This window comes from Mytilus californianus, unplaced genomic scaffold (genome assembly GCF_021869535.1).
Source record: "Mytilus californianus isolate M0D057914Y unplaced genomic scaffold, xbMytCali1.0.p SCAF_1, whole genome shotgun sequence".
Taxonomy (NCBI): Eukaryota; Metazoa; Mollusca; class Bivalvia; order Mytilida; family Mytilidae; genus Mytilus; species Mytilus californianus.
In genome coordinates this window covers 77,494,764-77,507,870 of record NW_026262581.1, presented here as the reverse complement: position 1 = coordinate 77,507,870, position 13,107 = coordinate 77,494,764, and the positions used below count along the sequence as shown (strand labels likewise).

At 32.6% G+C, this 13,107-nt stretch overlaps 1 protein-coding gene and 1 long non-coding RNA gene across 3 annotated transcripts in view; both read right to left on the bottom strand.

Annotated features, from left to right (window-relative positions):
• The window catches only part of LOC127724355 (serine/threonine-protein kinase TBK1-like), a 49,521-nt gene extending 41,417 nt beyond the window's left edge, over positions 1 to 8,104 (bottom strand). Inside the window, exon 1 of one of the 2 annotated variants that reach the window (XM_052231299.1) lies at positions 8,021 to 8,104. The gene's annotated coding sequence lies outside the window, so the exon portion shown is untranslated. Of the gene's footprint in view, positions 1 to 919; positions 1,077 to 8,020 lie in introns of those variants that run through there. The other variant, XM_052231306.1, reaches the window with a different exon arrangement.
• Positions 1 to 13,107, bottom strand: part of LOC127724427 (uncharacterized) — a 311,014-nt gene that overhangs the window by 46,422 nt on the left and 251,485 nt on the right. The gene's annotated exons all lie outside the window — the stretch shown is intronic.

The window sequence follows — 13,107 nt, the reverse complement described above, 5'->3', positions numbered from 1 at the left end:
ATCATGTGCAAATTTTTACAACTTTTTTGTGTACAAATTTTCACAACTTTTTCAGGGATTCGAATAGTTCTTACTTAACAAATCCTTTTCCAACTTTTTCATGTACAAATTTTCACTTTCCCTGAATCAAATACTTCACAAAATTTCTGACTTTTATCATAGCAATTATTTTATTATGGGACAGGATCACAGGATAACCATTTTTTAAAATGGACGATATAAAATAATGTCAAAATCTATAGTAATTTCTTGCTGGTCACGGATAACATTACCCCTGCTGAGTTGTCCCAGATTCTTGTATATGTGTCTACTTACATGAGTACTAATGCAGCTTATGCCCAATATTCTAATTTCGATTTTATGAATGAACTGCCCCAGTTGACCTGGGATTATTTGGGGAATAACATGTCATAGGACATTGTGATGTAAAGATATTTGCATCAATATCATATGACCTCAAATTTTTCCAGGAAAAAGCAGCAGTTGGAAGATCTGATGTATGGGCGGTTATATATGTACTATAGTCCAAATAATTATGAGGTCTTGAAAGGCTATTTTAATTTTTTGCTGTGATGCCTTTCTGTGGTGTTCTGTGGTAAAAGAACACTCCGTTTCAAGACCTCATAATTATTTTGACTAATATTTACTATTGTACATATGTTAGTTCAGGCAGACACTGAGACAGGGGAAGCACAGGTACTTGTTTCTATGCCTTTGGAGAACCTGGAAACAGTATATCTATATATATAGTCAATATATATGTTCCTGGGAGAACGAATATGCATATATATAATAGCTTCTATAATATATGGATAGTCGACCTCCCAATCGGCCAATGGATAGAAACAAGTCCCCCAACTGCCCAAGTGCCTGTGAGGGGAAGCACCGATAAAACACATCTAATTAAATAAGTCATCACCTTTGCAATAACACCGGTTTCCATCTTCTATACCTAGAACATCAAAGTATAAAACGCCTTATCAATTGGTACACGATGATTAAATGCCAAAAACATGTTGTGTATTTATACTTCAATATTCTGTTCAAGATGTAAACATAGTTGTTGTACATCTCACCGTATTGTTCACTGTAAGATTCATCCAAATTATCACTAATAACCCAAAAAAGTTTTTTAAGAACAAAACACAGCAAACTAATTAACTAAGAAAACAATAAAAACTTTGTTAATTTCATGCGTCCGAAGCGCTTTTCACTGCTGGATTTACCTTCACAAGTAATGATCAAAGCAGAATATTTGAAACCAAAGATGTAAAAGAATCGAAACGGTTGAAGAGCTAAATGACCAAAAGAACTTTAAATTGGAATTAGCTGTCAAATTCATGTTCACCGATTTGACTCAAATTCTGATATTTGATTTATAACATACTAAAACGTATATCCAAAATATAAAAGCATAAAATAAACAATTTACGATGCATGTACTCGGTGTATGTATCAGCATTTCGTGTGTATTTTAGTCTAGACGCCATATCTAATTAACCATCGAGGTGACCTCCGAGGACTGCCGACGGTCATATAACCCGATATAAACATAAATAAAGATATAAACAGATACTGAACACGTGCAATTGGATTTTTCTAGGTCGGTTTGATTTCATGTTATAGGTTAAAAAATATGTTAATCATCGTTTTTACCTGTATAAGAATGAGCTTTTGTGGATCGAATCAGTCAACCAAATGGTTTACCGTTTTTTCACTTTCAATGCTGACATTCTTTTCCTTTTAATAGTTGAACACGCCTAGATCATGCGTAACCCATTTCTATCTAAGGGGCTAAATTGAAGGTAACATGATTACGGATTGAATGAGATCGAATTATTCACTTGCAAGTGAATAATTCATCAGCGATGTTTCTAGGCATATTTTGACAAAATTGAACCAAAATGACTGCTAAAAGCAAATTACTATTTCACTGTTTGACTTCATAAATGTTTGAACCAAACAAAAATCTAATTATTTTTTTTAATTTCTCGTAGCTAATGACCCTTTAAACTAATAACCAAATCCATTCTGGGACTATTGTCAATATATTATGTCCCAGGTCCATCTAAGGTCAACTTTACCTAACTCAGTGTTGACACATAGATATATCTCGCCTTTTTATAATTCTAATTATATAATGCAAAGTAAACGTTGAAATTGAAAAAAATAAGTACGGAAATATGTGAAGAGACCAAAAAAATTTATTTGACCAAAAGTGAATTAAAACAATAGCTTTATCCATCAGTAGTATTTGTGGGGGTGAAGTAATGATGTTATCGTCATCCGCTGTTATCGCAGGAGGTTATGTTGATGCCGTCTCATGTCAACCATAAGTGACCGGTTCTTAGTTGGTACCAGCTTAACTGCTTTATGTTCTAGAAATTGTTAATCTCCACTCCCTTGAACAACTCAAACATAGGGTGATGCGAAAACTAGTCGACTTATTTGGAAATCGTGGCGTTGCCACTCGTTCTCTCTAGGATTAACGCTGAGGATTTTGAACATCTATTGTCGCCAATGGTGCACGGAATTGTCAATAAAATCAGTTACGGCATTCTACTATTAGTATGGCTCTAACATGGTCAAATCCGAACTGCGAACCAGCTAGAGGGTTCGGCAGGTGACCTTACGATCTGACGTATCATTTAAAAGGACCTTTGACCATCAACATCGGTTTATTGTTGACTTTGCTTAAAAGAGACCTGCATGGTCACCTGAGGCATTTTTTAAATGTGGCCTTGTGAACTTATGGGATACCCCATAATCTTGTCTGATCTCGTCATTCTCAGTGAACTGTGACCGCTATTTCCCACATTACATTTTTTTTGTTATGCTTTATCTACAATTTGACTCTTTATTTAGAATGTATATAGCTATAGCACTGATCACTTGTCAGTGTTTGGCTGTTCTTAATTTCGTTCCTTAACGATTATATCAACTTTTAATCACTGAAGATACACAATTATGTCGAAACGAGTATCTGGTGGATTAAAGTTGAAATCGTTTAATGTTAAAATGCACCGACTATGGGGAATAGTAGACATTATTTCGCCCTATTCGAAAATTAAGCAAACTGATTGTCTATTATTTAGAAACTTAATTTTCCTCTAAGTTGAAGTGCAAATGTCCATTTAAGAAAACGCAAATGTCCTATCTAAAAGCGGAAACGCCTTGCCCCGCAGTGTACTCTGTGTCCAGTTATTGGCCTTCGTCATACTTTCGTCATACTTTTTTTATCAGACCTTATGGGCAACTATGTAAATATGTGAGTAAAAATTGATAAATGAATTGTAAGATCTCGTATACTATAATGATTAAGATACAATTAAAAATGAACTACGAGATTTAAAAATGTTATTTTGGACAGGTTTTGCAAGTGCAAATCTGTACATGTAAACTGCTTGATCAGAGAAGTTCATAAAAAATACCAAAATATTCGATCTATATGCTGCAAAGTTTAAAACTTTTTAAATTAATTTACTAGGTAAATTTAAACGGTCCACACAAGCATGTACAACAATCGAGACGATTTGTTTTTAAAATTGTAAAAAAAATAGTAAAAATCTTTCAACGGATAATATACTTTATTAAACTATTTTCTTTAATTTTTAGCCTGAAAAGACATGATCTATTTATATTGAAAGTTCGTGTGAGCAATACGGCTTGCTCGATAACTTAGTTGTAGAAAAAGTTTTTTGGGGGGCAATAGTACATGTATCATGCGAAGATCTGTATGGAACATACGAAAATTGGTGACTGGAAATAGCTTTAGATTTAATATGTACATTGTTCCTGAATTTTCCATTTTGTTATATCAGTATGCAGCAAAAAGTAACATGTTTTTTTTTTATTTCAGTGTGTTATTATCTCATTAAATAACGAAAATAAAACATTTTATGTATTTGTATGTATATTTCAAATAACATAGTTTAACATATGTAACAGATAATATGACTGTGGTTTAGAAATAACTCTTAATCAGTAAGGAAACTATTGTTTTTGCCGACTTCTTTATAGGAAGAGTCACTTTTCTATTGTTCTTCCCACATGCGCTTGGAGACAGGATTTTGGTATTGTTTTCCCCATTGTTTGTATTGAATATTCAATTTTCTATTTTTTTACCATAAACTTAACACTATTAGGCTTATTTAACCTTTTTTGGGGGGTGAATTTATCACTTGTGATACAATCCCTTATTTTCAATATCTATACTAAACTTTAGTATGGAAAGTAAAATAAAGGATTGCATCAAAGCTGATAAATTCACACAAAACAAGGGAAAACAATCACAGTAGCGTTAAGCATATGGTATAAAATTAGAAAATTGAATATTCAGTATAAATGGGAAAGGGGGGACAATATACAAATCCTGTATCCAAGCGCATGTTGATTTTCACACTGGACTATATATAACATAAAATTCTATTGAAAACGTTATCAATGATATCATTTTCTCATGTATGTTGAGATGACTAAAACGTCACCGTTTCTGATAATAATAATAATAATAATAATAATAATAATAATAATAATAAATCGCAAGAAGATTTTTTTTGTATGTGACATAGTTTCAATAGGTTGACATTATTAGTAGAACAACTTTGCTACATTTCTATATTGTCTTGGCTTGATGAAAAGTGGTAATATCAACAAGAAAATAAAAAGAAATAGTTAAAAAGTATAGAACACAAAACTTCGAAAAACACAATCATTACATAAAAAAGAATGAACTAAAATTGTTCTAATGACTTTTTTGGTTTTCCGACAATTACTGTGTTTGCTTGTTGGACTTAAATTTCGTTAGCCTTTCAAAACATGATAAAACAGGAATTATAACATTTCGATTTTTTTCTTTCAATTTTTGTTTTTCCTTACAATTTTAGTGGAGGATATTATAATGGTAAAATTGTATGGCGTTTGTTTTGTTATTCCACTAAGTGAAGTATTTACCAATACGGAATTAGATATGTTCACAAATAAGATAAGATACTAATACCTGACCATTCGCTTATAAATGGAGTATCGATTTAAATGTGCTTTTATGTCTTATGTACAAAAGATAAGACATTTTCTACTCCGTTTGTGAAATTTGATTTTAAGCCTGAATATTCCTTCAAATTTTATGAATTCCAATAACATATCCCAAAAGATATGCTCATTTATAGAAAACCTTAAGAGTGTTGAACAACAACAAAATTTTGTGAACGGTATTTATATATATTTTTGTAAAACTGTCGAATTAGAGATGTCTGATAAATTACCAAGTAAGAGTATTTTTGTTGGCGGTAATTAATCTAATAAAAAATATCGGAATAAGAAACCCTGGTGGAATGAAACTTTGAGTAAATTATGATATGAAATGTGTGATGCTGAAAAGGCATTTTACTCATTGTTGAAGGCCGTACGGTGACCTATAGTTGTTAAATTCTGTGTCAATTGGTCTCTTGTGGAGAGTTGTCTCCATTGGCAATCATACCACATCTTCTTATCTTTATATTGAATAGATGCAATAACAAGCACCAAAAACAGATTTAATATGTATATATTTATATGTACAGAAGAGGAAACATTTTGATAACAAGGTTAAAAAAGGTAAGGGAAAATATTGATATGATATGCAGGAGCAATTACTCTCTGAATCTACCCTACCCGGGGGGGGGGGGGGGGGGGGAGGGGGGGGGGGGGGGGTTGGTTCTGAACCGGAGTTTAGCTCTATTTTTGTACCATTTATTTGATATTTGTTTTAGATATGGAAATGTTCCAGATCTATGGAATAGAATTATTATAAATGATCCTATTCCTAATTCTAACATGTCAGATACGAGAGACTCCCTTTGTTATAGAGGCATCGCCCTTGTAGTAGTGTCTTACAAATTGTACTGTAATATACTGAACCATAGATTATCTCAGTGAGTAGATGATAATAATGTACTGGCTGTCGAACAGAATGGTTTTCTGGCAACAAAGTAGTACAATTGATCAATTATCTACTCTTACTGAGGCGATCGATGTTAGAATAAAAACTTCGTAAATCAATCTTTTGTGCCTTTATTGATTTTAAAAAGGCTTTATGACACTATACAAAGAGATATTTTATGGTATAAACTAAATACAATTGGTGTTGCGCAGAGGATTTGTTCTGCTATTAAGTCAATTTATACAAATGTTTTATGTTCTGTAAGAATAAACGGTCATATCACAGACTGGTTTGATGTAAACTGTGGCTTGAAGCAAGGATGTCCCTTATCGCCTTTTTTTGTTCAACTTGTATATTGATATTTACTGCGGAATAGAAATAGGTGATGAAAAACTGTGTATTTTATCATATGCTGATGACGTTGTTACTATAGCAAACGATGAAAAAGAGCTACAATTTTTCTTAAATGTTTTATCTACATGGTGTGAAGACAATTGTATTACAATTAATACAAATAAGAGTAACGTTGTACATTTTACGCAGACCACCATCTTTACCTAAATCTTTTCATTGTAATGATCATTATATTATTAAGTCTTCTAGTAATTATACTCATCTTGGTCTAGTTTTAAACGAGCATTTAGACTATAATATCACAGCAACAGCCGTTGCATATTCAGCAAATAGAGCTTTAGGGTTGGTAATAGCCAAGTGTAAACTTTTAGGTGGTGTTTGTTTCAATGTATTTGTTAAATTATATGAGAGTTTGGTTTGTCCTAATTGTAGAATATGGAGCAGGTATATGGGGTGTAAAAACATATTCTTGTATAAATTCCATACATAATGGGGCCTATAGATTTTTCTTGGAGTAGGAAAATATACACCAAATGCTGCAGTTACTAGAGACAGTGGAAAAGTATTATTCGTTTGTGGTGTAGATTAAATAACATGAGCTCAAATCGGTTAAATGCAAAAATTCATAAGTGGGCTCACAATATGAGTATTAAGTATAAGTGTGTTAAAAACTTGAACTTTTTAGTAAAGAAAACCTTATGTGGACTGAATTTAAGTAATTTACTATGTCCTGAAAATATGGACACTAATTATGTTGTAAAACTTTTTATGTCAAAATTACACGATAAACACGTCAATAATTGGCATGCTGTTTTACATTGTGTTAAATCTATACCGGGTACAGGTGGCAATAAGCTACGAACGTACAAATTGTTGAACCCGAAGAATACTGTAAAATAGCTTTGCCTTTCAGTCACAAAGTGCTTTCGCCAAATTTTCGATTGTACTTGGTGAGACTGTAATAAAATATTGAATTGAATACTATATTTTTATTCCAAATAAATGGCTCATGAAGAGCAAAGTTATCTATTACAATTATTTTTTTTATAATTGTCACAAAAATTGTTTACAAAAGAAGATTAGAAAAATAATTTAAAGAACTAAAAAAGAAAAAAAAATCATTTTGTTTTCAAATAAGAATAAAAGGTACCAGGACATAAGTCAATAAGGGATTTATTACAATAAGCAAAGAAGTGATTTTCACCCTTACGTTGATTATCTGATTCTCGAAAAAAATCCGTGGCTTATTGGGACGTTTTTACCATGTACTTTAATACTTGGATTACAGATCTTGTCAGAACTGTTGCATCATAGAAATGTGACCCTAACACAAGATACGTTCGTTTGGACGTAACAATATGCATAGGCGGGTAATTTTCCGCTCATGTATTCATATACTATTTTGACTTTCCTTGTCGTGAGAATACATGTTGAAATTTTTCTCACAAGCCATTTAGAAAATAATTATCTACCGTATGTTGCACACACACAAACGCCGATAACACACACACATACGCACACGCACACACTCAAAGATATATATATATGATTATAATATACATGTATATATGAATACAGAGAGAGAGAGAGAGAGAGAGAGAGAGAGAGATAACTTTTTTACCATATTGTTCCAGTGATATACGGATATCATATTCTCGAGACATTTTAAAACTGCTTACTGTAATATTAACAAACATGTTGTTTTAAATAAGATTAATGATAAATGTTCTAAAGAATAACGTTTACCTGCACTAAAATGTATCTTCAAGTCACCTTTATCATTTATACTTCCCTGTTTTTATGAAAGTTTACACTATTAATGTGAAACAAACTAGGTTATGAGTTTCAGTATTTCCGCTTTGGGGAAGTAAACAGTAACGATATAGTTTCTATTCTAAATCGTATACCTTTTTAGGTTTCCGCTTCCAACACACACACACACGTATTCATGGAATTCGGAAATCATTAGTCATTTATTTAACACGAATTCTGACTAAATATAAAATTTTGAATTTATTGAAACTCTAAGAATTCAAAATATATTATTGATAACTCATTTCATGAAATGATTCGGTATATTTGCAATCAGTATTTTTCTTCATTTTTTTCTTCGGGGTATTGTGTTTTGTTTGAAATTAAAATTTCTGGCCTTTTATTTTAATTTCTCCATACGGTGATGTAATGAACGATGAGCCTAAATTTTATCTAGTCTAAGTATTTTTACAGGATGGATAATTTTACTAGACATCTTGATCATAAAAATATAACTTAGTTAACAATTTATATTTATTTTTCCTATAGATTTTCCAACGAAACGATAAAACATAACATGGAGGTACAAAAATTTCATTTTATAAAAAAAAAAAATGCTATTCGTCACCGATTTGGTTATGACTTTTTGTGACGAAGATGAACATAAACCCTTTCACATAAATATACAGCAATAATTTTTGATAAATCAATACTTTTTCAACATGTTTTAATAGAAGGAAACTATATATTTTTCTCTGACAGATTTAGAATAAAAACTTTGGCAATCTATTTACAATCCCTCACCCCAAAACGATGAATACTCGTTGCCTACAACAATTTGTAAATATTACTTGACTGTATTGTGGATGAATTTTCATCTTAAAGTTGGTTATGTATGTTTATTATACTTTATGTAAAAATGCCAGATTTTGATTGGTTAATACGAGGTAGATAATTTACTCTATCCCATGGTAAATACGCTATTACCCTTCACAGAGACGCTTGATCAATTGTGCGCTTTATTAAATACGAATGTTTGTTATGTACGAGACATCATAGTTTATTACCTTGAATTAAAAAAATTATACAGACAGTAAAAACAGAACATTCATTATAATAAATTAAATAACACATAGCTGAGAGGGTGATAGAGCATATTGTTACCCATCGAAAAGATATTGTCACCCTTGGCGTCGCCGCGGTTGACAATGTTTTCTCGGGGTAACAATCTGCTCTACCACCCTATATCTAATAATGTAACAGTAAATTTGGTCCGGTAGTAAAATTTGTCCGCTGGACTTTTTTTCCTAGGTAATCAAGTCCGTGACCATAATTTTACTAGGAAATTAAGTCCCTGGATAAATTTTCCTAGGAAAATAAGTCCGTACCTAGTAAAATATGTCTGGCACCTATTTTCCTAGGAAAATTTTTATATTTCTGTATTCTCCTTTTTTGTATGAAAAAAAGTCCCTTTAGAAGTTTATTTCTTAAGACATTATTTAAATTATTCAATATCAAAATCAAGAAAGGAACATTTGTGATTATGTACATCATAAAAGTCTGTGATATTAATTTTCCTACGAAAAAAAGTCCGTTTAATTATTAAAAAACACCCATATTTTGATAAAATAGTGAAATATGAATGCACAACTGTTAAACAATTTAAAAACATATAAGTTACAAATTCCATTGTTTTCATGTAAATTATTTGTTTCATTACAAAATTTCCTATAAAAATAAAGGACATGGACGTTTTTACGAATATTAATGGCCTGGACATGAAATCCTAGGAAAATTAGTCTGGGCAGATAAATTTTATTAAAAGATTAATGCACAACTATTTAACAGCATTGAAATATAATTAAAAATTCCATTGTTCACATGTAAATGATTTCTCTCATTACAAATTGTCTTATCAAAATAATGAACATGGTTGTGTTTACTTAGCAATATTAATGGACTGGACAGGATTTCCTATGAAATTTAGTCTGGGTACATACATTTTATTAAAAGATTAATGCACAACTGTTAAACAACATTAAAACATAAGAATTAAAAATTCCATTGTTTACCATTAAATGATTTCTTTTATTACACATTTTCCTATTAGAATAAAGGACATGGACGTTTTTACCTAGGAATATTGATGACATGGACATAAATTCCTAGGAAAATGAGTCTGGGGACATAAATTACTGACATCGGACTAAATATACTAGTAAATTCTGTAACCATGGACTTTTTATACTAGTAATATTTGTCCGCCCGGACACATTTTACCAGGACTAATTTATCACTTACAATACATCCCAAAATAAAATGATATTCATCCTCAACAGAGTTACAGTTGCACATATTACATTTTCTAGCGTTTCTGTTTATATTGTTAAACCAACAAACATTGTTAAGAAAACAACTAATCGTTAAATGATTTTGAAAACAACTTCTTAGAATATGTATACAAAGCATTTCCATCAAATTTCAGAGCTACCTGATTTTTTATGTCCCCGCCGTAGCGGAGGGATCATTAAGTGTTGTCCGTCCGTCCGGCTGAATTTCTTGTTTCCGTTATCTAACTAATTTGCCTCAACAAAATGTTATGAAAATATACATAATGCTTATTACCACATTACACAGGTCAAGTTTGAAATTGGATGGCGTCACTTTTACCGTTCTTGAGATATGCCTCTTTATAAATGGAAAAAAAATGCTAAAATTGTCGTTTCCGTTCTCTAACTTTAGTTTGCCTCAACCAAACGTTATGAAACTTATACACAATGCTTATAATCACAAAACGGTCTTAACTACGTGAATCCTGCATCTGTATGTGGAAGTTGACGCATACATATTTACAAGCGGGGGCATCTGTGGCCCATATATAGACACATTCTCCATTTATTTTATGTTAACGTTTACAAACTCTACATTCCTAACAAAAAATAATAAATTGACATTTTGGATGACAATTTTTCCCACCAAAGTAATGAACCCCTATAACAAAGGTCATCAAAAAGTTACGTAGATTTACAATTTTCCTTGGTAAAGTGTGATCATATATGAATGAACATTTGTGAGTTTTGATTTTGACCCCTATGGCACTAACAGCATATTTCTGATCTGAAAAAAGTTATTGGGAGACTAAACTGCTAATGTAACATGTACCCAAATGTTCGATGAAAGCATTGAAAGAATAATTTTGTACCAGTGTAAAAGGGACCAAAAGGAGCTTGGGATATGATGTGTTGCGTTTCTATAGAAAATCAGTGTATTTGTGTCGTTATTTTTGTTGTCGCATTGACGAGTATTAATCACCTCCACTTATTTATACAGAACATCTTGTTCCTGCTCAAGTAAGGAAACAACTGTTTTGGTAATGACAGGTAAAAACCTTCCAGTTTCAATGTTCAAGTTATGTGCATGTAAACGGTACTTGCTTATTAATGGTTTATGAACAGATATATCATGTTAAGGAGGGGTATTTGCGAAAAATACCAGTCGAGAGAATGTTAAATTTCGCGAGCCGTAAGGCGAGGATATTCATTCTCAAGACTGGTATTTTTCGAAAATACCCCTCAAGATCATGCTACATGTATATCTGTTTAACTACACCGAATGTTAACGTTCAAAAACGCATTGATGATCGTGACGCTACAAGCGTCCAGTCGGATAGAGTATTTTTTGGCAAATACCACGGCAGAGAGGATAAAAAAGGCATATCCTTTTTGCATATACCCCGGCGGTGTTAAAAAATGAACGATATTCATTTGATAACAGTAAATTGGTGAAAAATACACTGGCTATCAACCAATCAAAACCCAGGATTCTTACATAAGGTGTAATTATATCTAAAATTATTAGTATCGTCGTATTAGGCGGTACGTCATGAACGAGGTACGATCAGATATTCGGTGGCAACGTGTTTGTTAAACTTGTCAAATAGCAGCCAGGAACCTGTCTATATCAGGCTGAACTGAAGACTCACAATTAAGTGGTAAGAACAATGACAAATCGACCCGGAGTGAAAATACCGTGAGCTATCCTTTATCAGTCTGATATAAAGCATCCTGTGCATAGTTAATATATTACCCGCTTGCTTGTCTGTTCATCTGTCTATTCCTGTAGGAAAATGCCTATTGTCAATTCAGACAAAAGGAATCGATGTCGAAGACACCAGTTTATATGCGTCAGAGACGTAACTGTGTATGAGACATGTAGCACTGTTTTTCTGTGTTACTTGGTACGCCGAAGAAATAATTTTGTCTGTTATTTATAAGAGCATCTGGATATTATATGAAATATAAGCATAAACGAATCCTTTAGATAGTTACTCTAACCATCTAACTGAAGTTTTTTTTAATGTAAAAGTAGGCATATAATTTCGTGGAGTTTTAAAACGTCATTCAATAAATATAGACAATGCATTCGTAAACTGGCTCCGCGCGGACAGTAAACGTGCATCTTGTAATCCATAGAAAGCGTATTGATTCCACTCTTTTAGACGTTGTTTATGTTCTAGCGCGATCTACAGACACTGGAAAATATGTATTCAGCGGTCAAAGAGCACATGGTGGTTATAGACCTTATCAGATATCACATAACGGCACACATATCTTCCATGTAGTTTATAGGTAGTGCCATAACGACACACGTATCTTCCATGTAGCTTATAGGTAGTGCCATAACGACACACGTAGCTTCCATGTAGCTTATATGTAGTGCCATAACGACACACGTAGCTTCCATGTAGCTTATAGGTAGTGCCATTACGACACACGTAGCTTCCATGTAGCTTATAGGTAGTGCCATAACGACACACGTATCTTCCATGTAGCTTATAGGTAGTGCCATAACGACACACGTAGGTTCCATGTAGCTTATAGGTAGTGCCATAACGACACACGTAGGTTCCATGTAGCTTATAGGTAGTGCCATAACGACACACGTAGCTTCCATGTAGCTTATAGGTAGTGCCATAACGACACACGTAGCTTCCATGTAGCTTATAGGTAGTGCCATAACGACACACGTAGCTTCCATGTAGCTCATAGGTAGTGCCATAACGGCACACGTAGCTTCCATGT